Here is a 27659-nt window from a genome sequence, read left to right as displayed (position 1 = left end):
TCTTTTGTACAACTTGTTTTCCTTGTGTCTTTGATTGTGTCCATGCCTTTGAAAGCCAATCCCTTGTGAGAAATAGTGTGTTTTTACTTTCATTTATGCAAAACTCACCCCCCTACATCGTCGGGGGGGAGGGATGAATTGTGTTTGAGTGTTAATCACCTCTGATTGTAATCACATCTTTGATAATATTTTGTTTCATTCTTTCTTCTTATCAATCAGAGTTTGTATCCATAGATTGATTATTGAGTTTGAAAAGTAAATTTTATATTACAGTTAAATGTCTGTGTGGTTTCTTTTCGTTAGCGATCAAGTTGCATTCATTTTTTTTTTTTTTTTTTTTTTTTTTTTTCATTTTAAAAATTAAAAGAAAAGAAAAGAAAAACAATTATTTACATTGCTTATAGGGCTTTGATGTTGATTGGAATAGTGAAGTTGACGAGACTGATTATTGCATCACTTGTTTGTTTCATTGATGATTGATTTCTTCTTCCCTTACTTAGTTATGTCTTTAATTTTTAAAATGAAAATGGAAAGGGTTATTTTTGTCATATTAGTTGCATCATAGGTGTGTTAAGGTGAAATCGAGTTTTGAGCCTTGAAATAGAAACATAATTCAAGATAAACTCTAAAAATCACTTAGTTAACCTAAGGAGCATTTGAAACTTAACGACACACAAAAGCGTCTAGGCTAGAGACATGTTTCAACGTCTTTAAATGTAGGATTGTTGTTCTTTGTCAGTGTTACATCCCGGGGGTGATATCCCATTTCACGTACGTAAGTGTATAGGATCATTCTCCACGTATCTTCAGGTATATCAGATGGCGCTACACGCATGATAAGTATATGTGAATGCTCGCATTGAATGGTTATGCATTAGAAAACACTACTATAGATTGCACTTCCACGTACCTTCAGGTATATTTTGGAAGTCCCCAATAGGTTGCTATCTTGCCATAGGTAACCGAGTCGACTGCCTTGTACACTGTGATATATCGAACATAACATTTAGGGAGGTTGCTTTCCCATACGTAAATCCTTCGTTTTCCAAGGTGGTATACTGTAGTTCATAGTTGCGTGGTAAACCCTTTTACCTAATTACTATTGTCTAGGTAAATCCTCTCTGTGGATAGAGACGATCCCTCTATCCCAATGAGTGGGTCTAGCAACCGAAGTGACAATCTACTAGACACTTTCCTAAGTTGCAATTGAAAAGAGATATGAAGAAGATGGCCTACCTCGTTCTTATGCTATCCTGATCTCCTTTGTTGAAGACCTTGAATCACTTGCATCACAGGCTCATTCCTGGTGCTCTCAGCGTTTATGCACCTGCACAAGAGATCAAGACACAACAAGGCACACAAATACAAATAGAATATCCAAAGGAAACCTACTTAAATGATCAAGGAATGTTTATATAGATGATACACAAGCATACACATCAATGGAAAATGAACCATCAGTTGTTTATTAATAGAAAATAAAGGGAAGCATAAAACCAAGCCTTGATGTTGATAGGATCTCCTTGAAATGAATATCCAAGTCCAAGCTAATCTCTCCAAGCACTCATTCTCCAAGCCAAATGAGTAACATATAGGCACAATCTTAGCATAAGGGTGCAAATAGACATAGACCAACCATTTGGGAATGGGAGAGGATGAATATATAGGCTGGGAAAGGGAGTTATGATCTCTTTAGAGATAGGAGTAGGCCCTCATCTCAAGGAGGTAGCTCATAGGGATAAGACCAAGAGGCCAAGTTGGGAGAATTCAACCTCATCTATGCCAAACAACCTCCAACTCGCCACTTTGGAAGCTTCTAGATCACGAAGCTTCTCATCTTCTTTGGGAAAATTCCTTTTTGGGATCATCGCGGGTATACAAGTAAACAAAGCGAAGCCACCGCGGGTCGAGTGTAATAAAACATGCGATCATCGCGATTTTTAGTCTCATAAGAGCGATGATTCTCAAATTAGGGTTTTAGAGCCAGTTCCTTTAGGGGAAGCTCAAGGCATTTTCCAATCAATGTTTTAGGGAGGATCTAAGCTGCATATCTGAATGAGTACACTACATAATGGTCATGTTTCGGGCACTTCGGGGTATGTAACAGGGAAGTGCAGGAGGTATGAAAAAATACTGTGTAAGAGATTCCCTAAAGAACGAAGGAAAAACGAGGAGTGATGGCTGAGATGCTTTACGAGATTTTACAAGGACGAGAACAAACACTGTTAAGAGACCTGCAAATCAAGGATGCATACAATATACATATCTGATATCAAAACATGAATCCACAGTATGGACGCAGCCATCCAGATAATAAGGACTATATGAAAGGATTCATGGCATGGGTGCAACCATCCAATATAGAATGATCATCTGTAAATCTAAGATCCAAGGCATGGACGTAACCATCTGATATAGAAGGATCACCATAAATGTAAAAGTCCCACGGTATGGTCAAAACCATCCGTATAGCGTAAACATGTGTACAATCATGAATAAAACATAACTCCACACAGCTTGAGTCATATCAAACAAGACTCAAGGTCTTGCGCTCCAACCCGATCCAAGTACGAATCCTAACATGCGAATGAATTTGTCGAAATCGAACACGCTAGAAAACCACTTAATTACTGGCCACTGATGTGGGCCATTAACAGGCACGAGAGAAACCATCAATGATGACAATGGATCTCAAGGTACAACAATACGATTCATGAATGTGTTAATGAAGATGAAGTCGAACACTCGTGGAATCATCTGATCGAAGGACAACGATGGAAACTTGTTGTCGGATGTGAAGAACTTTCCATTAAGGCATGCAAGCTCTAAGGTACTGAAAGGGAGTTTCTAAGTCATCTTTCTAGATAATGAGTTGAAGTCGACAGGAAGTGACTCGTCAAAGGAGGGTCATAATGAGTCCCCCATCATCGACATGAAACAAGGAATAAAATGGAATGAAATGAGTAGGATCCACGACTATAGCAAAGAGTTAGAAAATGTATAGGTAATAGACTGTAGATAAAAATTCTCTTGAACATATCGGCGGCACGACTCCAGAATGTGGCAGCATTAGAATCAACATAAAACCAAGGGTCATAATGACGAAGTGGAATAATCAAATGAGAGGAAAAATGTTATGAAACCAACTCACAAAAAGATAGAAAAGATAGTTGAACACCTTAGAATTCAGCCTCTTCGAGGGGGCAACCTCCTTTACATTACACAAGTGAACAATTCTTGGATGATACAAATGAAAAGACCTCCTTTCTATATATAGGAGTCTAAGGGGTCATAATATAATCAAAGCCGACATAACAATAATAATGTAAGGGCACAATAATAACAATAGTGGGCTTCTATGGGGCGCAATAGTAACAATATGGGCATTACAAGGGTACATCAATATAATAAGGGGGTTGCACTAATAATAATAAGGGGTTACACTAGTAGTATAGGGGCCTAACATGCCCCTCTCCTTCAAAAGTGTTGTCCTCAACGCTTGAGTAGTTCTTGATGCTTCTGTATAAAATTATTGTCCTCCCATGTGGAATCTTCAACGGGTAAGTTCTTCCACATGATGAGATACTCTGAAATTGATCGATTTCGTAGCTGTCGGGTTCTTGTTTCTGTGCCTGCTCCAGGTTCCAATATGAATTTTCCTTCCTCTTCAATTTTTGGCAATATTGTTTGAATTGGGATATTTCGCAACTTTTGAATAAGTGACCATACTTCTTCGTCCTTCTTCCATTCATCCCTTGCTTCGTTTATCCAATTTGGTTGGATAATAGAAATAGCAAAAAACAATGCTTCCACATCCTCATCCTTTCTTGAGAGTGCATTTGCAACAAAATTTTGCTTCCATTTTTTATAGATGATGTCAAAGTCATAACCCATCATATTTGTGACACATTTTTTCTGTTCTTCTAAAGATAATAGTTGTTCTAAAAAGTATTTAAGACTACCATGATACATTTTTACCTTGAAGTGTCTTCCCATCCGGTAAGGTCGCCATTTCTTAAGTGCATGTAGTATTGCCAACATTTCCTTCTCATAAATAGCTTGCTTGAGATGTAGTAGTAAAAATACCCAATCACCTACATCAAAACATTTTTCACTACAATGTTGATCTACCTGTTGTTTCATTCGATTTTGCACCAAAGTGGCATTATCCTTTAAAAGTTGGAGAAATTGTTGTTGATGCTCAATGTGATCTTTCACTGCTTGAACCTTTTTCTTCTTGATATGTACTTCTATATTTAGAGTTTAGGAGTGGTAATTTCTTCCAATCCTTTACAAGATATGGTCGGATTCATTTCTTGATGCTCGATGTGATCTTTCACTTCTTGAACATTTTTCTTCTTGATATGCCCTTCTATCTTGATAGTTTGAGGAGTGGTAATTTCGACAAATGAATTACAAGATATGGTTGGATTCATTTCTTCTTTCTCGATGTGATCTTTCACTTCTTGCACCTTTTTCTTCTTGATATGTCCTTCTATCTTAAGAGTTTGAGGAGTGGTAATTCTTGCCAATTCTTTACAAGATATGGTCTGATTCATTTCTTCTTTCTCTGGGGTTGGGTTCGGGTGTATATCCTCTTCTTTTGATGTTTCTTGATCCTTTTCTTCCTCCTCTTCATACTCTATTTAAAATAATTCCTTCTCAGCACACTTATGACCTTTAGTGCATTTGCTATCACAATTGTCACAAAGCCCTTTTTCTCTTTTTTCTTCCAATTGTTGTGGTGTAACCCTTGTAGGTTGTGGAAGGCTAGGAGAAACAACACTTCCATCTTTATAGTTGTGAGGGGTAGACTTCCTTGTTGCCATAATTTTACTTTCCACTATGTAACAAATCCCTTTTACTCTTTCCAATTGTTGTGGTGTTGCTTTAAAGAAGGTGTTGCTCTTTATATCCTCATAATGTGCTATCATTTCCTCCGTGAAAATTGACCACGTAACAAGTTGTTTATGAGAACAAAGCCCTTTATACCATAAAAATTGATCCAGTTCTAAATATGAAGATGCAATACATACCTTTTGTAACAGTGGTACACCATGTAGATCAAAATATTTCTCCATGTGAAGTATCCAATTTATCGGATCCTTGCCATCAAATTTCCTCATATCGCCTTTTCTTGATTTTAGGAGCTCGATCTTGAAATGCCTATAACTCTGTAATTTCAGTTTTTCCAGTTCTGAAATTGCAACCTGCAGTAGCCCTTTGCGTCCTCTTTCCAATGCCACTAGTATGATCAAATTTAGATTCACCAATAAAGAGTTATGCACAATCTCCCAAGATGACCTGATTATATACCTTTTCAGAAGAGCGAACTTGTATGAAGTCCCACGTGTCACTGTTTTGACCTTAGGATCTGAAAAATATACACAGGAAACTACAATCCGTTCTCTTTCTGTAACTTCTTATGAAATTTCAATTTGATGCCCAGAGAGACAATTATGACGATTTTACCAAGGTGGCCTGTTTGGAATGTAATTCGAGGGTCTGCAAAAACCCTAACTTCCTCAGACTATATCTCCGAAAATATAGCGAGACAGGATCCGAAATTCTAAGCAAAGGTTCAGATCGATTTCTTCTCAAATGGGTTTTTTTCTTAGCTTCTAAAACTTCGTAGCGAAATAGTTATAGCGAAAATACCACGATGACCTGTTTTAGCTTAAATTCTAAAGCTTGCAAAAACCCTAACTTCCTCAGATCATATCTCCAAAAATGTAGTGATACAAGCTTTGAAATTTGGACCCGAGGTTCCCCATGATTTCTTCTCAAATGGGTTTTGTTTTTAGCATCTGAAATGGCGCAGAAAAAAGGTTATAGCAAACATGTCACGATGACCTGTTTGGAGTAGCGAAACCCTAGAATCCACAGCTCTGATACCAAATGTTATGAAACCAACTCACAAAAAGATAGAAACGATAGTTGAACACCTTAGAATTCAGCCTCTTCGAGGGGGCAACCTCCTTTACATTACACAAATGAACAATTCTTTGATGATACAAATGACAAGACCTCCTTTCTATATATAGGAGTCTAAGGGGTCATAATATAATCAGAGCCGGCATAACAATAATAATGTAAGGGCACAATAATAACAATAGTGGGCTTCTATGGGGACTACATGTGTACAACAATATAGTAAGGGGGTTGTAATAATAACAATAAGGGGTTACACTAGTAGTATAGGGTCCTAACAAAAATGGATTACCCAAATCCGGAAAGACAAGTGACGAAGTGAGGATGTCCCAAACCCGACACAAGAAATAAATGAGTGTCATGTTCAAGAGAGACATGCTGCCCATACAAGAAATGTTTCACTTTCACTTTTTCCCCACTATTTCTAGTGAGTACCTCTTTATTTTTACACAAGCTTGAAGAGGATACCATATGCTTGTCGTATAAATTCACCCTTTGGATGAATCCATCCTAGTAATTTTTACGGGTCCCAGGAAGGAGGAACTCGGGTTCATTGTTTAAATTTTACAAGTTCGCTAGAATAGTAACTTAGTATCTTTTTCATATTTAGAGAGTTTGAAAAAAAGACGAAAAAGAAAACTCCATCAGGTCCCTTTTTGTAATTTGTCTCTGGAATTTGAAAAGATAGAAAAGGATATTCGAGAGAACCTCCTAGCCATATTCGACTAAGGTGTTCCTTTTTTGTAAATAGCCTATCTCAGTCTAGAAAAGGGTTAAACTTATACTGAGTAGACATCATTTCATTTACGAGTTCGAAACGATAAGTACTCAACAATCTTTTCATTTTTCGAGAGTTAGAAAAGAGCTGAAAGATGACTCCTCCTCGAGGAACGAGTGGTATAAAAGGATAGAAACTGGTTCCGGTAATGATGGAATTGCTCAAAACATGTAATGGTCAAGGGGCTAGCTAATAAGACCACTCATCGTAGATGTTCCTTAGGCACAGGTAAAACAACCAAGTGAAAACATATAGTCGGCCAAAGAGTTGGTGACGATGGAATGGACATACTAAGGCTCATCTTGCAAAAATCGACTAAGAAAAACAACAAACATGAGATGTAAAGTGGGAATGGTTTCATTTTTACACAAGCTTGAAACATCGAAAACTATGCTTGTGTATACTTGAAGATGGTTTCATTTTTTCACAAGCTTAAAACGGAAACAAACAATGCTTGGGTTTCGTTTCATTTTTACATAAGATTGAAACAAAGATAAACTATGCTTGAGATAAGTTTGTATGCCCCCAACATGATGACGCAATTTAAGGTACATGCCCCCCAAGCTTCATTTCATTCACCTAAGTAGACTGCTGGTTACTAACAGGTAGATGGAATGAAGGTTTACTTACAAGATCAAGTGAAAGACTCGACTGGGATTTTACGATATCTAATCAAAGACTCAAATTGGAAGGGGATTTGTTTCATTTTTTAACGAGCTTGACACAAGTAAAGGAACTATGCTCACGACCTATTTCATTTTTTAACGAGGTTGACATAGTAAAAGAAATATCCTGATGACTCCTTGTTTCATTTTTTAATGAGCTTTACACAAGACAAGGAACTCTGCTCCAGATCCTTTATTACAACCCAAAAAACATAGTTACCGATCAAACGAGAAAGTGAACTGGTACCCGTTTTTTAAGGTAGCAAAAAATCCCCCGATTTTGAAAAGTGGTGATGCGAGAATACACTTTTTTTTGAGCATATTTTTGGCACTTTAATTTTTTTTATGTATCAAGTATGAACATTTTTTTAGATGTTAGTGATTTTCATGCTGATTTTGGAAAGTGTTGATGCAGCATCAACACATTTTTTTAAATGTTAGTGATTTTCATGTTGACTTTGAAAAGTGTTGATGCAACATCAACACATTTTTTTAGAGGACTTATTTTTGACACTTTATGTATCAAGTGTGAACAATTTTTTTTGTTTGTTAGTGATTTTCATCTTGATTTTGAAAATTGCTAATGAGCATCAACCCTTTTTGTTGAGAGGGCTTAGTTTTTACACTTTAAATTTTCTAATGAATTAAGTGCGGATATTTTTTTTTGAATGTTGGTGATTTTCTTGTTAGTAATAAAACATTAAAAATAATAATAATAAAAACATGACAAAAAGAAATCAAATACAAAAAAAATTATAAAAAAAAAAAAAAGAAAAAAAGAAAAAACCTATAAAAATGTAAAAAAAACATAAAACATAAAGGATGACAAGAATAAAAATAGTAAAAACATGTTAGTATTAAAAAAAAAGAAAAAAAAGAAAAAGAAAGAAAACATAAAACATAAAACATAAAACATGTTAGCAATAAAACATAAAAATAAAAATAAAAAAAACATGACAAAAAAAATCAAATAAAAAAATATATATATAAAAAAGGAAAAACAAAAACAAAAAACCTGTAAAAATGTTAAAAAAAAAACCAAAATTAACCTGTAAAAATAAAAAAAATTGAATAAAAAATTAAAGAAAAGAAAAAAAGGAAGATTTTTATTTTTATTTTTTATTTTCAAAAAAATAAAATAAAGAAAAACAAATTTATCCACACACAAAAAATATAAAAAACATTTTTATTTTAAAGTTAAATAATAATAATAAAAGAACCTCATTACAAAAAATAAAACTTAAAAAAATTATGAAAAAAATTAAAAATTAAAAAAAAATAAAAAATAAAAATATTTAAATTAAATAATTTAAATAAACAAATAAAAATTAAGAATTTTATTATTATTATTTTTAAATTAAAATTATAAAAATAAAGAAATAACATATCTCTCTATATATATATTATTTTTCAATAAAAATTAAAAAAAAACATTAAAAAATTCAAAACAATTAAGAAAAACAATGAAAAATAAAATTAAAAAAAATCAATTAAAAAAAACAACTAAAAAACAATATAAAAAAAATAATTAAAAAAAAGCAATTAAACAACACAAATTAAAAAATAAATACAATTAAAAAAAACAATTTAAAAAAAAAGCCAATTAAAAATAAACCATTAAAAAAATTAAAAAAAACCATTAAAAAAAATTAAAAAACACATTCAAATTAAATCCCCCCCTCTTGACCCCTCCTCACACCCGTCCCCTCCCGCACCTTCCCTCACCCCCCTCGTCTCGCCACCCTCGGCCCTCCCTCTCCCCCAGCCTACCCCTCTCCCTCACCGCACCTCCCTCTCCACTCTTGGGCCTCCCCCTCCCCCTTTCCGTCCCCGCTCACCTACCCACTCCACCCCTCCCTCTTGACCCTCCTCACACCCGTCCCCTCCCGCACCTTCCCTCACCCCCCTCGTCTTGCCACCCTCGGCCCTCCCCTCTCCCCCAGCCTACCCCTCTCCCTCACCGCACCTCCCTCTCCACTCTTGGGCCTCCCCGTCCCCCCTTTCCGTCCCCGCTCACCTACCCCACTCCACCCCTAGCCTTCCCTCACAACTCCCCCCATCCACTCTTGGCCCTCCCTCTGCTCCCCTTACCCCCCTCCCCTCCCCGACCGGGCCCCTTGCCAGTAGCCAAGAGATCGCAGGCTAGGGGCCCGAGCGAGGAGAGGAGGGGGGAGGGGGAGAGCTGAGAGTGGGGAGGGGGGTGCGGTGAGAGAGAGGGATAGAGTAGGGGTTGGGTGAGGCGAGGTTATGTTATTTTGTAATATTGTTATTTATTTATTTTAAATTGTTTATTTTTAATTTTAATTCTTTTTTTTTGGATTTTAATTTAAGTTGTTGTTGTTGTTGTTTTTTTTTTAATTTTCATATATATATATATAAAATATTTAAATTTTAAATATATATATTTTTTATTTTATTTTTCAATTGTTTTTGCTTTTGTTTTTATTTTTTTTAATTTTAATTTAATTTAATTTTTTGATTATTATTTAATTTTTTTAAAATGATATATATATATATATATAACCTAAAAAATGTTTTTTTTTTAATATTTATATTTTCTTATATTATATATTTATATATGTTTATTTATTTTTTATATTTATTTATTTATTTTTTGTTTTATTTATTTATTTAAAATTTTCATTTGTACAAGTTAATTTTGAATTTTTTTTTACATCTTTTTTTTTTTTTTTTTTTTTTTTTTTTGTAAGTTTTTTTTTTTAATTTTTTGAAATTTAATTTATTTTTTGTCATGAATCATCCCTTGCCACCCCTTGCCAGTTAGGCCTCGGAGTCATTGGGGATTTTTTTTTTTTTTTTTAAATGTTGTATTTTTTTTTGTAATTTTTTTGTTGTTACCGTAATTTTTAATTTTTATTTTATTTTACTCTTTTATTTATTTATTTTTAAATTTTACATAGTATGGTTAATTTTTTTTACATTTTATATTTTTTTAATGTCATTATTATATATTTTTTATATTTGATTTTTTTTGTCATGTTTTATTACTGGTTATTATTATTATTTTTTTTTTTCAATATTTTTATTTTTATTTTCTTTTGACTTTTTGTGTTTTTTTCTTTTCTTTTAATATTTGAATATTTGAATTTTTGTATTTGTTTTTTTTTGTCATGTTTTTATTTTAATATTTGAATTTTTGTTTTCATATGTATCTTTCACACACACACACACACATATTTTTGTAGGGTATGTGTCGATGCTTGTCTAGCAACTCGATCTCATTATGTGCAATTTGATAGTTGATTTTAAATTTTTCATTATAATGAATCGAGTTTGCCTCACAATGTGTTAATTTTATGGTTGGTCTTTAAATTTTCATTACAATGGGTTGAGCTCACCTACACTGCGTGTCAATTTGATAGTTGATTTTTATTTTATTTTTCGCAATGTATCAAGTTGTGTTAGGCTAAGATTTCAAAATCGCTATACATTTAGCATTTAAAAAAATACTCTTCGTATAATAACTCTTTCATTCAGGTGTTAATTTTTTAAAGTTTTTTTAGTCATAATTTTTTTCCATAATGTCATGCTTAAAATATTTTGAAAATTTAAGATTGCTTTGTAATCATAATCTTTGGTTTTAATTCCATGGTTGAAAAATTGTCAAGATTTTAAATGTTTTTCTAAGTCGCGATATTTTATCTTTAATGTTATGGCAGAAAACAATTATAAATATTTCTTCTTAGCACCATGCTTGAAAATTGTTGGAATTTTAAGGTCTTTCAAAGAAGTGGTATTTTAAATTTAATGTCATACTTAAAAATCGTTGGAATTTTAAGGGTTTTCAAAGACATGATATTTTATCGTTAATGTCATGCTTGAAAATCATTGGAAATTTAAAGTTTTCTAGAGTCACGATATTTTGTTTTTAATGTCATTACTAAAAAGTGTTGAAAATGTATCCTAAAAAAAAACAATGTTATTTCGATATCAACACTTTTCGATTTCAAGGTGTTTTTTGCACCAAGCAAAATGGCTTTTTTTGTTTTGTTTTTTACTGTTATTTTTAAAAAATATTGAAAATTTATTTAAAAAAAAAAAAAAACTCTATTCCGACATCAACACTTTTCAATTTCAAGGTGTTTTTTCATTTTTTTTTGGATTTTTGGGCTCGAGTACCCGTTTTGAGGTAATAGTTTCCATTTGATCGATAACTATGTTAAAAGAGGCCATGGCTTCCAAGAGGTTCCCATCAGATGGGAGAACAACACTCTCAAAGGGATACATGTCTAGGGATCCAAATGAAATATCGGGCTCGAATGCCCCCAATACATGGCATACCACATCACCTACTAGATCATCAGTAGATGTGGGCATGGAACCGCTGGTCACATAATTAACTTGTGGCGAGGGTGATACCGCTTGCATATAGGAACCACTTAGGGATGACGGTTGATTGGGAGTTGATTAAGAACCAATGAATGTAAGCTGATCAATGATCACAATGTTTCCTTCATGCAGGAAACACATCACTTGAAAGAGAGAAGATATAAGAGCTCCCATGACGTAAACATAGTCACGACCAAGGAGTAGATTAAATTTAAACGGGCCTTGGACAACCATCACGTCTATATAGACAGTCTTTCCTCCCAAAGTAATAGGAAACTTAGGATGGATCCCTAACGGTTGACTGGTTCCTCTGTTAAAAGCTAACAGATTCTAAGTGACAGGGACAAGCCGAGGAGAACCCAAATTTGCCAAGTAATTGAGGACATAATGTTAACAAATGCACCCTTGCCTATGATTGTGCTAGGAACAACCATATGGTAAGCCTATACTGTAATCTGGAAAGGCACATAAGGTTGAAGGTGATATCCTTCCAGTCGACTCCAATCAAAAGAAGTGACCAAAATACTTGGAGGGGGCATCGTAGGAACGTGAGAAGTGCCCTCTTGCTCAACAAGAATAGGAGAAATTCTCTCATGCACCTTGGGAATATGAGGATTTACCTCCAGTTCATGCGAAACTGAAGAAACCAGAAGAACTTGAGCAGTATGGGGTTCACTCTCTACCGGAAAGGTACGATTAACTGAAGGTGAAGTTAGGTCTACCGTTTTCTCAACCAATGGTTGGTCGAGAGTGGACTCACAAGACTCACTTTCAGAGAGAGCGGGGTTGACCAAAGATAACTTTTGATCAATCACTAGATCAACTAGTGAAGGATCAACGGAAAGCTTCCGATACCCAGTCGGAAGACGAGGTTGAAAAGTTGTAAGGTTTTCCAAATCTTTGGAAGCTTCATCCATAAGAGGACAAAGGTGAATGGGATGATTACCTTCACACAAATTACAGGGAAATTTCACTTTTCCCTTTTTCCCATGGGATTTACTAGTTGAAGGTTTATCACCAGCATGATTGCCAGAGGTTGATGACAAAGGTCGATGTGAACCTGTAGACCACACTTCTAAGACCTTGGGAATACTAGGACAATTCCGAAGAAGGTGGTCACCCTTACATAACATGCAAGGAAATTTTACTTTCCGGGGCTCGTTGGAAGATTTTTCTTCATTAGTTGCATCCGTAGCAATGGTTGCTTAGTTGCCCCCTTTCTTATTTTGCTTCTTCTTCTTCGACCTCTTCTTCTTCTTCTTAGCTTCCTGGTTACTAGAATCCAGACTTTCATTAAGCAAAGAGGAAGAACGAGGTGAAGAAATAGGCAAAGAAGCTGAGGGGCCAACTTTAGGATCAACGTGAGGTTGATGTTGTTCAAGTGGAGGAGAACTTGGTTGAAAAGAAGTTTGGACACTCGAAACCACCGAGGTCGAAAATAACCAAACTGGCAGACCAATGGTCAATCCAGGAAGGGACAATGTCGCCATATAGGGAGCACTAGTATTTCCAAAAGAAGGAAAAGGACTAGGATTCCCATCAGAGGGGTTTCCTTGACTGGTAGACTCAGGAAATGTTTCCATTGGTATCAACCTAAGATCTACTAAGGAGTATTTCCACAGGAAGGATGTTGTTCCACGATCAATTAATTTTAGAATTTGAAACAAAAAATTTGCCTTTTCATGTTTTAAGAGTTGAGAAAAGGACGAAAAGGTGACTCTAGTCGCTTTCGTTGGTTTAGCGAGCTTGAAAGGACAAGTGCTCGATGATATTTTCAAGTTTAAGGAGTCAGAAAAGATCGAAATGACTACTCAGGATACTCTAGGCAAAAGGGATTACCAAGTAATCGTGAACTACAATATACACCTTAGCAAATAAATTTACTAAGGACTTGATGTATGTGCAGGAAATCTCCCCAAATGTTGTTTTCGATGTATCACGTTTACAGGGTGGCAGACTTGGCTTCCTATGGATAAAGGTTTGTAACCTATGAGGGTCTCCCTTTATATACTTGACGATACAGGGAGCACAAGTCCGTGCTAGCGCTGTCTAATGCAAGAGTATTGCGAACGACAACTGCTGAGTTTTATAGACGCCGGAACACGTGTCTAGCCAGGACCACTAATTATGAGAATTAAAGTTTCAATTGCTCCTTAGATTAATTGATAGATTTTAAAGTTGATCGTGGAATTATGTTTCAGTTTCAAGGCTCAAAAGGATGTCACCTGAATCCATAAGATGCAACTATATGAGAAAAGTAAAACTTTCCATTTCAATGAAAGCTAGACTAACCAAGGGAAGAAATTTCAATCAAGAATGCATCAAACAAAATGCATCATGAAAAATGCCTTCCACTAACTTTCATTGTTGTCTTCCAAATGCAATGCCAAAAGTAAAAATGATTTCCCCTTTTCACTATTCTAAATGAAACTTTTCGAAAGCAAAACGATTTTGAATTTACTAAGATGCATTTATATGGATTATGCTTTTCTTTTCGTTTTGAATGATTTGATGCACCTAATACAGTTTTTAGCTTTCAAACACCGAAACATGTGATCTATTTTCAATGATGAATCTCAAAAAATAACTTTTTAATGCAACTTTCTAATGCATTTTCATGAAAAGTAAATTTCGAAATACAAGCTAAAACAAATGCACAACGATGTTTTCAATGATTTCCACAGAAAACAACACTCAATCAATCCACAAAACAAACATCTCAATGACACCAACAAGCAGCAAGTGATGACCAATTGACTAGAAACCATGGAACTCAATCAGATTTCACTTCAAAGGCAATGAGACAAAATTTTCAAATTAATTAAGACAATCAACCAAAAACTGAAAAATCTAAGCATACAGGATAGGAAAAGACCTTAGGGTCCAAGTCACACTCGATTATAAGGAAGAAACTTTAAAAATTCTCACATTCAAGGATCATTGCTACTTTATACACCAAAACCCGTGATGATTGGGTTACCATCGCTACTTTGCATAGCCAAACCCATGGTGGTCAAGGTCATCATCACTACTTTGTATAGCAAAAGTAGTGATGATTTGAGCGTGACTAAACAGTGAAGAAAATCTTTCCATCACGAATGTACAACTAAAAACTCACAATGCCATCGTGACTATGAGAGCTAAACCCACGATGGGCGAGGAATATGGGAAAAAACAAAAAAGATTCCAGGAAACAATCCAGACTTAGCACTCTAAGGAAGTAATCAATGATGGTATAAACCTAGACTAATGCAGACAAGTTGAGAAATCGACAGTTTGTCTAACTAGTCATAGGATCTGATTGAAGGAATGGATGGAAAGGGTTATAACCTCCCTAGTGGAGTCGCCATTTTGTTGTCTTGGTTGTAGGATTTTATAGTGTAAGTTCCTCAGATAAAACACCAAATGACACTGCTCACAAACAGATCACAGATCAATACACTAGTATTCTTGACGTGGTTAAAACCCTCAAAGAGAGAAACAGTCCACGACCTGAGCCAACGCGAACACTCCAGGCAATTTATTAATAAAAGAATGAAAATTTACATAAGCTTCTCTCATGAACAGTTACCCTACAATTAACCCTCCATGCTCTTTAAATAGAGAGCATGGACAAATCGGGTGTTAAGCCACAGATCAAGTGTCGATAATACCGAGGAGAGAATGAACCGTCAGATCACTTCATGTCTAGAACATATCATGACTGTCGAATTGTAAGTTACAAAAGTACATAGTAAAGAAACACACTTTACCTAACTCTACACTAGACCAAGTGATCTAGGTGGATATTGGTGGCCACCTGCCAAGTCCACCTGGACCCCCACCATTGTCTTTCTCAGCATTTTCAGTTTCCTTAATTGTAGCACAACTTACTATTTTTAGCAGTTTTTCGGGTCCTGAACTTCCGGAGCCGTTTTGAGGCCCTAAATGACGTTTTTTGGGGAATCCGGGGGATGTTGCCCGTTCCAACAATGATAGTGCTCGGATAAATATTTCTAATGAGCTATTGTACGCGTCAAATGGATATCATATGCCAAAGTTACGACCCCGGGAAGTTGATGTACCAACTTACCCCCAAACGGGGCCCACAGTTTGGCGTTTCATCTCCTAGGGTTAGGTTTTGGAATGTTAAGGGTTTTCCATTGTTTCTCAACAATAAATAGGCCTTTGAGCCTCATTGTAAGACAGTTCAGAGGCATGTAGCCATCACATCTCTTCTCAGAGATAAGCTACCATCGCCCTAGCTGGTTTATTTCCATTTCTGGTTGTAAGCATATTTCAGTATTTTCCATTAATGAAATGAAGTATTATTTCCGCTGCATCTTTGTGTATATGGTTATCTCTGTAATTTGTTGCGTTCCTGTTTAAATCCGGATCAGTGGTATCAGAGCGGTCTGCTTTTTCTCTGTTTTTCTTTGCATGTCCCCAACAAGGTCAGGATATAAGGAGTTAGGGCTTGAACTGGTTGAACCTTTGCAAGACCAGCCGCGCAAATCCCGACGGCCTCCCATGGCGGACGAGAAGAAAGACGAGGGGGCAGGAGATCCCATCAAAATCTTGCTCGAAGAAGCCCTCGTGCGACAACGGAACGCGATGATGGACAACTTTGCCCAGATCCTTCAGCAGCTACCCAGAAGCAACGCATTGGCTTCCAGCACCTACTCTGGAAACGCCACACCCTTTAAGGTACAAGTTAATTTTGAAATCCCCATATTCGAGGGTCAGATAGACGCAGATGCCGTAGATAAATGGTTAAATCTGCTAGAGGGTTATTTTTTTGTTCATGAATTTTCGAGTCGGGAAAAGATTGTTTTTGCTCTCCTCAAAGCAGCCCCCCACGTCAAGGACTGGTGGGAAACCTACTGCGAGCAGAAGGATGAAAGTACTGGCTCACTATTTTCAGCTGCACCCACCTGGGATTCGTTCCGGGATGCCATCAAGGAGCAATACTACCCTGTCGGGAGCTATGAGGATGAATACATAAAGTGGACCACGCTGCGGCAGGGAAGGGACCAAGACGTGCCGGAGTTCACCAATCTTTTCCATACCCTTTGCACAAAGTTGGGTATCAAGGATTTGAAGCAACATTTGATACTCAAATACCGTGGCTGCCTGCACAAGTACATCCAGGAAGAAATACAATTCCTAAACATCCCCTCGCTCGGCGCAGCATACCGGTATGCCGTCAAGGTCGAGCAGAAGTTTAAACAAAAGAAGCGAGACTTTGGATCTGCGAATCCAAAGCAAGGGAAAGGTGCCCCTAAACCACAGAACAAAGGACAAAGCCAAGGCGGGACAACCCAAGACAACCAGCCGAAGCTGCAAGCAAAGAACAACGCCGCGAAGCCGAGAAAGGACACTGGAAAATGGTGCGAGTTCCATAAGAGCTCCACTCACAACACAAGTGAGTGTCGGGCCAAGCAGTCACTAGTGGCTGAGCTAAAGGTTTCAGAATCAGATGCATGTTCCGACTCTGATTCAGAACCGGATAAGGGGTATGAAAAAGGGAAGCAGATCATTGATGCGGACCCCAGCGCCACTGTTGCTACGGCAAAGATCCAGAAAAGTGAACCCGAAGATCCAGAGGAGGAGGAGCGTCTCTTCCACTCCCAGATGTGGGTAAAGGGCTCCCCGATACAGTTCATTGTTGATAGCGGGAGTCAAAAGAACCTCATTTCGGTAGAGGTCGTGAAGCGGTTGGGCCTACCGACCACAACACATCCACAACCATACACCATTGAGTGGCTTCACCAAGGACGAGATCTTCGCATGAGCCAGAAGTGTCGCCTTCCATACAACATCAAGCCCTTCACGGATGAGGTATTGTGTGACATTGCTCCCCTTGAAGTTTGTGATGTATTACTAGGACAACCATACTTGTGGAAGCGGCATGCTGTGTATGAATCAAGGCCTCGTGCTATTATTATTACATTGGGAAATAAGTTGTTCAAGATACCAGAGGTAGCACCACCTGCCGCCCTCTCTTTGATTACTGCAAAACAATGCAGTAAGATCATTTCCAAAACCAGGAAATTTGTTTTCCTGATGATACGCCCTCAAGAAAAGAAGAAGACAGTGGCCGCGGCCTCCAAACGGGGCCCCTCTGCACGACAACTACAGATGGACAAGATTGTGGAGGAGTACGAGGACATCTTCACCTCCCCGGCGGGGGTTCCTCTGCACTGTCAAGTCAAGCACTCCATCGATCTGACCCCAGGTGCGCCGCTACCCAATGGACCAATTTATCGGCGCTCTGTTCTGGAGAACGATGAAATCAAGAGGCAGATTCAGGAGCTCCTGCAGAAAGGTCACATCCGTCCGAGTTCATCGCCCTGTGGGAGCCCGATCGTGTTGGTACAGAAGAAGGATGGGATGTGGAGACTTTGTATTGACTATCGGGCGCTGAACAAGATCACTGTCCGTAATAGGTACCCGATCCCGCGGATTGATGACCTCCTAGACCAACTAAAGGGGGCGAAATATTTCAGCAAGATCGACCTGAAGTCGGGATATCACCAGGTACCAATCGAACCCTCCGATGTGTGGAAGACTGCCTTCAAATCCAAGGAGGGCCTCTTCGAATGGTTGGTCATGCCTTTCGGGTTGACGAATGCTCCTGCAACCTTTATGAGGCTAATGGATGACATCTTGCGGCCATTCACCAACTCCTTTGTAGTAGTATACTTGGATGACATTCTGATCTTCAGCCAGAGTTGGGAAGAGCACCTCCACCACATCCGACAGGTTCTCCAAACACTGCGGCAACACAAGCTATGTGCCAATTTGGAGAAATGCACTTTTGGCATGACCCAGGTTCAGTATCTGGGATACATCATTGATGAATAGGGGGTGCATGTCGATCCAGCCAAGATCCAAGTCATTCGGGATTGGCCCTCTCCAACCACTCTAACAGAGCTCCGCAGCTTTCTAGGTCTTGCCAACTTCTACTGCAGGTTTGTGTTGGGGTTTTCTCATATTTCTTGGCCCTTGAGTCAAGTCACCAAGGGCGGGGCAAAAGCAAAATTCTTTTGGTCTGAATCTCAACAGAAGGCATTCAGGGAGTTGAAGGATCGCCTCTGCACGGCACCAGTGCTCACGTTACCAGATTTACAACAACCATTTGAGGTCGAGACAGATGCCTCTGACTATGCTATTGGGGCAGTCCTTACTCAACATGGACATCCAGTGGCATATCACAGTGAAACACTTTCAGACACAGTCCGGAAGTACCCCACTTATGATAAAGAGATGTATTCCATTGTACAGGCCTGCCGACAATGGAAGCATTACATTTTGGGGAAGGAAACGGTCATCCACACAGACCACCGACCTCTGCAGTTCATATAGACCCAAGGGAAATTGCAGAATGATCGCCATCAGAAGTGGTCTACATACCTGCAACAGTTTCACTTGAATATCAAGTATAAAAAGGGCAACACCAATAATGTTGCAGATTGTCTCAGTCGACCATCGATCATGGCGCTAACCACCGTGCTCAACTCTTGTGGGCACGAGACTTCTGATTGGCCACTTCTCTACAAAAGCGACCCAGAATTCGGCCACACATACCAGACACTCTTGGAGGGTCGGCAGGTTGCAGATTTTCACCTCCAGGATGCCCTATTATGCCACCTCGGTCACCTTTGTGTTCCTTCAAGCGAGCGTGCCAAGATGATTTGGGAAGCACACTATAGTCGGGTTGCTGGGCATTTCGGGGTCGAGAAAACAGTGGCAGTACTGCAAAATTATTTCTATTGGCCGAATCTTCGACAGGATGTTGGGTAGTACATCCGATCATGTACTGCCTGTGCCATTGCCAAACCAACCATTAAGAAGCATGACCTCTATACCCCGTTGCCTACCCCTAGTTGACCTTGGGAATCCATCTCCATGGATTACATGTCAGGCCTTCCTTCCACTAAGCATGGAAATGACTGTGTTTTTGTGGTCTTCGACAGGTTCTCGAAGATGGCCATTATGGTGGCCTGCAAGAAGAATATCATAGCAGAAGCCACTGCTAAACTCTTCTTTGAACGAGTGTGGGTGCACTTTGGGATCCCACAGTCTATCATCTCAGATCGGGACAGTCGGTTTCTCAGCACGTTTTGGTCCAGTCTCTGGTCAATGCTGGACACCAGACTCACGAAGTCCACAACCTTCCATCCTCAAACTGATGGCCAGACAGAGGTTGTCAATAGGATGATTGTGCACATTCTGCGCATGTATAACTCAAAGCATCCACACACATGCGACGAGAGCCTCCCCTATGTTCAGCACAACTACAATCGAGCTCTTCACAGCTCCACTGGCCATAGCCCGTTTCAGGTGGGTTTGGGATTCCAGCCACTATGCTCCATTGATGTGGCCTTGCCACTTGCAGCTACTCACATGAATTCAGCTCATGTCTAGTCCGAAACAGATAAGGCCACCAGCTTCATTGAGCGCATCCAACATATTCACCAGCAGGTCCATGACATTCTTGAGAAATCAAATGCCAAGTACAAGCAGCGACATGATCAACATCGGGTGCCACACAAGTTTCAGGTGGGCGACAAAGTCTGGTTGCATTTGCAAAAGGAACGCCTTACTGGAGCCTATCGAAAATTGAGACCACTCCGATATGGTCCTTACACCATTACTAAGGCTATGGGAGACAATGCATTTCAGCTCAGCATTCCCCCATTCCTTGGCCTGCACCCAGTGTTCAATGTGGACCGCCTTCGGCCATACTTTCCACCATTGCTAGACACATCTGACATTGCAGAACAGCTCAAACCCACAGAATTAAATCCAGATTGCATGGAACAAGCTGCAACTGATCGGATCATGGACACACAGATCAAGAACACTCGCCAACAGAATATCCAACTGTATCGAGTTGTCAAAGCAGGCCAACTCCTTCAGCAGGGCAAGTGGCTCACCAGGGAACAAGTTCAGCAGAAGTTTCCTCATCTCATGGAGGAGCTCAACGCAATGGGGACCATTGCTTCCTAAGGGGGGAGGAATGATCCAGGTGGATATTGGTGGCCACCTGCCAAGTCCACCTGGACCCCCACCATTGTCTTTCTCAGCATTTTCAGTTTCCTTAATTGTAGCACAACTTACTATTTTTAGCAGTTTTTCGGGTCCTGAACTTCCGGAGCCGTTTTGAGGCCCTAAACGACGTTTTTTGGGGAATCCGGGGGCAACATGGGTCCATGGAATGGACATATGTTGCCCGTTCCAAAAATGATAGTGCTCGGATAGATCTTTCTAATGAGCTATTGTACGCATCAAACAGAGATCATATGCCAAAGTTATGACCCCGGGGAGTTGATGTACCAACTTACCCCCAAACGGGGCCCACAGTTTGGCGTTTCATCTCCTAGGGTTAGGTTTTGGAATGTTAAGGGTTTTCCATTGTTTCTCAACAATAAATAGGCCTTCGAGCCTCATTGTAAGACAGTTCAGAGGCATGTAGCCCTCACATCTCTTCTCAGAGATAAGCTACCATCGCCCTAGCTGGTTTATTTCCATTTCTGGTTGTAAGCATATTTCAGTATTTTCCATTAATGAAATGAAGTATTATTTCCGCTGCATCTTTGTGTATATGGTTATCTCTGTAATTTGTTGCGTTCCTGTTTAAATCCAGATCACCAAGTTATACTTAACTATTTCTTATGTGTCAGAATATACTAACATCCCCCCTGTTACACAGTAATTTGTCACCATCCCTGTTACTCCTCTTGTCGTACCTTGGAGGACCCATCCCGGGAGTTATAAGAAGAGACAAAGTCTAAAAACACCTGCATTATGTTCCCCTGAGTATGTACTCCATGTTCCCTGAAGACATCTTCTGCAGATCATCCCTAAAAAATGCTCTTTTTCCATTGGCGCAAGTCCACAGTATCCTACCCGCGCCAATGATGGAGATCCTCAAAAGGGGGCGCGACCATTGGCGCTCTATCTTAGAGCAACAGTCGCGCCAACCAAATTTAGTCGTGCTTTTTGCCTTAATGCACGTCCGACTGTTGTTTCCTTCATTACATGTAGCTTTTCTGAGGATAGAAAATCAGTTTTTGTCGAGCTTTATCCATCTTTATGGCTTTTGCTAATTCCACAAAAGGTGTCCCGGTTCATCGCATCCTCCTCCCTTCTCCATCTATATAAGCTTGTCATTATGCATTGGACAAGCTAGTGCTAGAGAGAGTGCCAGAGAGAGTGTTGGTGTTAGTGTTATGCTAGTGATTTGGTAATTGAGTTATAGTAGTGATGATTATTGGTCATGGAGAGAATGCTAATGAGTGCTAGAGAGGTTATGCTGCCGGAGAGGAGATGCATGTCAAGACACATATAGTTACTCACCCAGCCAGGAGAAGGGTCGACGTCAGAACAATGGTTGTAACTTTTCTTGTTTATTAATTGATGAGCGACTGCTATTATAGTTCCAATCTCATTATCTGTCATGGTGATATGTTGATTTATTTCCTTTCTGACTGAAATATAGTTGTGCCTTGGTAGTTTTTATGTTGGTATCTGTCTCTTCCTTTGTATGTGCAGGTATTCGTTATGATCTGTTGGAGCAAGGGAGCGAGGATATCAACTCTGCTTCAATCATAGCGTTGGACTCCAGGTTAGTCTTCTTGATTCACCTTTGAGGCATAACTAGGAACTTGCGTAGCAGCGTGGTTTGTTTGTGGCTAGTTCTGTCATAGGCTAGTGGGATCGCCTGTGTCCGCAGAGGGGATTTACCTTACCAACAAATTGGCGACTCCGCTGGGGAGTAACTCTTTGATTTCTGTCTTGCATGTTAATTTTCTTCTGCTTGCTTGAGTGCATGAGCTTCCTGAGTCAGTTCTGAGTTGATTCTTTACTGTTTGACCCATCTGAGCACTGTCAACCCGACCTGAGGTCGTATCATTTATCTTTTCAGTTGGCAAGCTTAATTGGCGCTGTTATTTCTCTGACAGTCGCGCCAGTTGGCGCAAGTTGCTGAAAAGCAACTCGCGCCAATTCTGTGGTAGCGCAAGTTGCAGGCTGACAGTCGCGCCAGCTCTGTAAATTTTGCCTGTGTGTGGGTGGAAAGCTCATTCAGTCTCTTTATATATCTCTTTCAGCCTCTGGAACTGTGTTGAACCTCTGATTGACTAGTTTTAGCCTGTATCCCTCAGCTGTTTGCTTATTTCTAGTGACTTTGCATGTCTAGCCTTCTGTGGGAAGTTTCGGTCTCTTGATCATCCAGTCAGCTTGTTGATTGTTCTACACCTATCCAGTGCTTTGTTAAAGCTTGATCTTCTATACTCTGAATACTTCACTTCTAGCCTCTTTGAAGTTCACTAGTTTTTGTGTTTTTCCTTGCTTGCATGGTTCATTTTGTGTTTTAGAATTGGTTCTATTTCATTGACTGAACTTGGATTGTGCATATCTCTTAGAATTTGTTTACATGCATCATGCCATCTTAAAGGAAAGAAAAACAAAAAATCTCTTGCATTATAGTAGTTAGCATTTATTGTTATTTGTTGCTATTAAAAGGAAAAAGACAAAATTTCGTTTCTTGTTATTAGCTGCATTAGGATCTTTGTTCTTTGTTGAAGTGATCATTTCGTTTGTGAAAAAAGATCTCAACCCTCCTGTAGATAGGATTCATCGAATCAAATGATTTAATTTCGGCATATAGTTTGCATGTAAGAAGTTTTCGAGATATCACATACGGTAGGACCAAAAAACTGAAACATAATCAAGGATAAACTTTAAAATGAACTCAATGAACATAACAACGCATTGGAACCTAACGCAAACACTCTAGAGGTTTAGGTTAGAGACGTGTTCCGGCGTCGTTAAACCTGGTAGTTTATCGTCGAGTTGTTGGGTGATTCCTCCACGGTGAAACGGTAGCTGGCAATACAGACTATGCTCCCACGTACCGTCGAGTATATATTGGGAGACCCCTATAGGAATAAAGCCTTTATCCATAGGAAGCCGTGTCAGCCGCCCTACGATTCGCAATGCAGTGAACACAACATTCACGAAGATCGACCACCCGTACCCTAAAAAGTATTCTGTGGTTTTGCGAAAAGTTTGGCACACCCTCTACCTAGAATTCCAGAGCAGTCACTTTTGATCCTTTTCGGACTCCCTAAACGAAAAGGTGCCTATGAGCGTCTTGTCACTTCGTGCTCATTAAATATTCGAAGGAGACTAGAGTCATCTTTTACCCTTTTCTCGACTCTTAAAAAATGAAAAGGTTAAGTTCAGTGTCTTAAAAATTATTGGCCACGATAACATCTACCCAATTAGATTTTGCGTGCGTTAGCTTGAGTAGGGTTAATTCTCGTTCAATGGCAGCCTTTCCGGTGCCCACCGGCCAAGGCATTCCTCCTGATGGGTACCCTCGTCCATTTCCTTCTGTTGGAAATGTTGGTGTTCAGTATATCGCAACATTGTCTTTGCCTGGGTTGACCATTGGTTTACCCGTATGGTTGGTTTCAAACTCGGTGGTCTCAAGTGTGATGAATCCTGTCCCACCACCACCTCCTCCACCCGAACAACACCATGTTGATTCTAAGGTGGACCCCTTCCCTTCTTCGCCTATTGCTGCGTCCTCATCTTCTACTTCGCTTGGTGAAACCTTGGATTTCGCTAACCAGGTGGCTAAGAAGAAGAAGAAGAAGACCAAAAAGAAGAAGTCTCCTAAGGGAAAGGTCGTATCTACCACGAAGCTATCAGAAGTGGAACCACCTTCTGCTCCTCCGCGGAAGCTTCGGTCTCCTTGTCGATTATGCAAAGGGGATCATTTTCTTTCTGATTGTCCTGGCATTCCCAGGATCCTAGATATATGGTCCCGTGACCCGACTCGCCCCTTGCTGTCGCAAATTGACGATACCTTACTAGTTGGTAACAGGAAAGGGAAGGTTCGTTTCCCTTGTCGACTTTGTGAAGGTAATCATCTCCTTCGACTTTGTCCACTGATGGATGAAGCTTCCCGTCTTTTGGCAAGTCTGTCGGATTCCTTACCCCAACTACCCGCTGGATATCAGCGTCTTGTTACACCTGCAAGAAATGTCTCCACCCCCAGTCCTTCTTCCCGATGAGCGCGAGTAATTCGGAAGGATGTAACTAGAACCCAGGGGGCTTGCATCCTGGTCTGCTTCGGGCAGAGCAAACTTTGGGTATAGAGTAGGTTTCCGCAGGAGAATATGACTAGTCCGTACCCCGTCCGTGATTGGAAGAGAGGTTGTTCTAGAATAAGATTCTTTTGTCAAAGTTATGTGTTTGACGGAACAGGGTCACTCACCTTTGTTTATCTCGGTAAACATCGCCAAAGAAGTGTGCTGTTTGCGACAGAACAATCTTTGGGTAACCTGTAAGAGGTAGTGCCTTTCCTGATAAAACAGATGTTTTGTCAGCTCGAATAAAAGGCAACCCTTCCTGATAAAACAAATGTTTTGTCAGCTCGAATAGAGGGAGACCTCGAAACTCTATTTTATGCCTGGGGGCATGCAAACCTTTTTGAGTGCAAGCAAGGGGCGGCTATTTATTTTTTAAATTTTTAGGTCCTCCCTTTAAACCTGTAGGTCTAACCCTTTAAACTCGTAGGATTAGTCGTTTCCGAATTTGCATAAAGAAAGGATTCGGGGCATAGCTTTGTAAGGCGCAAGCTCCATAAAAAATGGAATCTTACGTGAGACATTCTTATCATATGACTGGATGATTGAGCAGTTTTAGTGCATAGTTCATGCTCGTTAAAAAATAAACATAAGATGGAGCATAGTTCCTTGTCTTGTGTCAAGCTCGTTAAAAAATGAAACAAGGGTTATGAGGATAGTTCTTTTACTGTGTCAACCTCATTAAAAAATGAAACAACTCCCTTTCCAAATCGAGTCTTCGGATTAAGATCTCGTAAAATACCAGTCGAGTCTTTCATAGATCTCGAGAGTGAACCTTCATTCCATCCACTCCGTGAATGCCATGAAGCTTGGGGGGCATGTACCTCGATTTGCATTATCATGCTGGGGGCATGCAAAAATTTAATAAGCATAGTTTTTCGTTTCAAGCTTGTGTAAACATGAAACCGAACCCAAGCATAGTTTTTCGTTTCAAGCTTGTGTAAACATGAAACCGAACCCAAGCATAGTTTTTCGTTTCAAGCTTGTGTAAACATGAAACCGAACCCAAGCATAGTTTTTCGTTTCAAGCTTGTGTAAACATGAAACCGAACCCAAGCATAGTTTTTCGTTTCAAGCTTGTGTAAACATGAAACCGAACCCAAGCATAGTTTTTCGTTTCAAGCTTGTGTAAACATGAAACCGAACCCAAGCATAGTTTTTCGTTTCAAGCTTGTGTAAACATGAAACCGAACCCAAGCATAGTTTTTCGTTTCAAGCTTGTGTAAACATGAAGCTGAACCCAAGCATAGTTTTTCGTTTCAAGCTTGTGTAAAAATGAAACCGAATCCAAGCAAAGTTCTTCATGGTTCAAGCTTGTGTAAAAATGAACCTAGTTACATCCCGTGATTGCCTTTTATCCGCTAAAATTCTGCTAGATGAGCCTTGGTTGTTTCATTCCATCGCCACCATCTTTTTGGCCGATCATGTGCTTTCACTTGGTTGTTTCTCCTTTCCTGAGGAACCGCAGCGATGAGTGGTCTTGTTAGCCAGCCTCTTAACCTTTACGTGTTTCAAGTAAAGTTCCACCATTACAGGAACCAGTTGCTATCCCTTATACCACTCGTTCCTTCAGGACGAGTCGCCTTTACGCTCCTTTCTGACTCGTAAAATATGAAAAGATTGCCGAGTATTTTTCCATTTTTGACTCGTTAAAGAAAATAAAAATGAAGGTCCGCTTTTAGCTCTTTTCTGACCATTTAAAGAGGAAAAGATTGCCGAGTCGCTCCTCTTGACTCGTTAAATGGTGATAAGGGGCGGTCGTTTTAAGTTCTTTTTGTCGACCGTTAAAACGTAATAAGATTACCGGGTTTTTGTCGTTTCAAACTCCTTAGTGGTTACGAAACGACGTGGTTTTGATCGCTTTTTTACTTTTTCAGGTCGAAATCACTAATCATGAAAAGTACTCCTCGATCGTAATGATCAGGCGGTTCTTTCGGGTATTATTTTATACTTTTTCGGGCCCGAGAGACACAACTTTACGAAAAAGGACATCCCTGGAGTTTCCTTTTCCGCTGTCTTTTCAAACTCTCTAAACAAGAAAAGATGCCGAGTTCTTCCTTTGTCAGACTCGTTAAAACTTAATGACATCGGATTTTGTCACAACGCAAGCATATGCTATCCCCATCAAGCTTGTTAAAAATAACTGGGGTACTCGCCAGAAATGGTGGGGGAAAATAAAATTGTTTGAACCATAATTATTACCATAACGGCAGTATGTCGCTCTTGAACATGACACTTTTTGCTTTCGTGTCCAGGGTGGGGATATTTCATCTCATATCTTTCACTTGCTTCCATGGATTTGGGTACCCTATTTGACCTCTCATTCACTCATTGCCTCGTCATAATGACCTTTGATACATTGATGTCAAATACTGCCAATTCCGTTAATGTGCCGTCGATATGTTCAAGAGAAGTTGACCTCTGCAAATAAACAACCTCCCTCTGATAGTTCGCACAATCTTGATTCACAACATTATCTCTCTGTCTCGTGTCGATGATGTGGGAAACATTATGGCCCACCTTCGATCAAGGTCACTCCCTGTCGACTTCAGCTCACTATCCAGGAAGTTGACCTAGAGACTCCCTTCCGGTGCCTTGGAGCCTGCATGCCTCAATGGCAGGTTCTTCGTGTTCGACGTGAGGTTTTCATCATTGGCCTCCGATCGAATGATTCTACGGGTGTTTGACTTCAGCGCATTGATTCACACACCGTAGATTGTACCTATAGTACCTTGAGGGCCATTGTCATTATTGGTGGTACCTCTCGCGTCTGTTAACAGTTTCCATTAT

At 39.4% G+C, this 27659-nt stretch overlaps 1 pseudogene; it reads right to left on the bottom strand.

Annotated features, from left to right (window-relative positions):
• Window positions 1-27659, bottom strand: part of LOC149143172 (uncharacterized) — a 195935-nt pseudogene that overhangs the window by 23638 nt on the left and 144638 nt on the right.

Source organism: Pinus tabuliformis, chromosome X, assembly GCF_031772625.1.
Source record: "Pinus tabuliformis cultivar Carrire ecotype Pingquan chromosome X, CPIR1, whole genome shotgun sequence".
Lineage (NCBI taxonomy): Eukaryota > Viridiplantae > Streptophyta > Pinopsida > Pinales > Pinaceae > Pinus > Pinus tabuliformis.
Note: the sequence above shows the minus strand (reverse complement) of the source record. Positions and strands in the feature narration are given on the sequence as shown.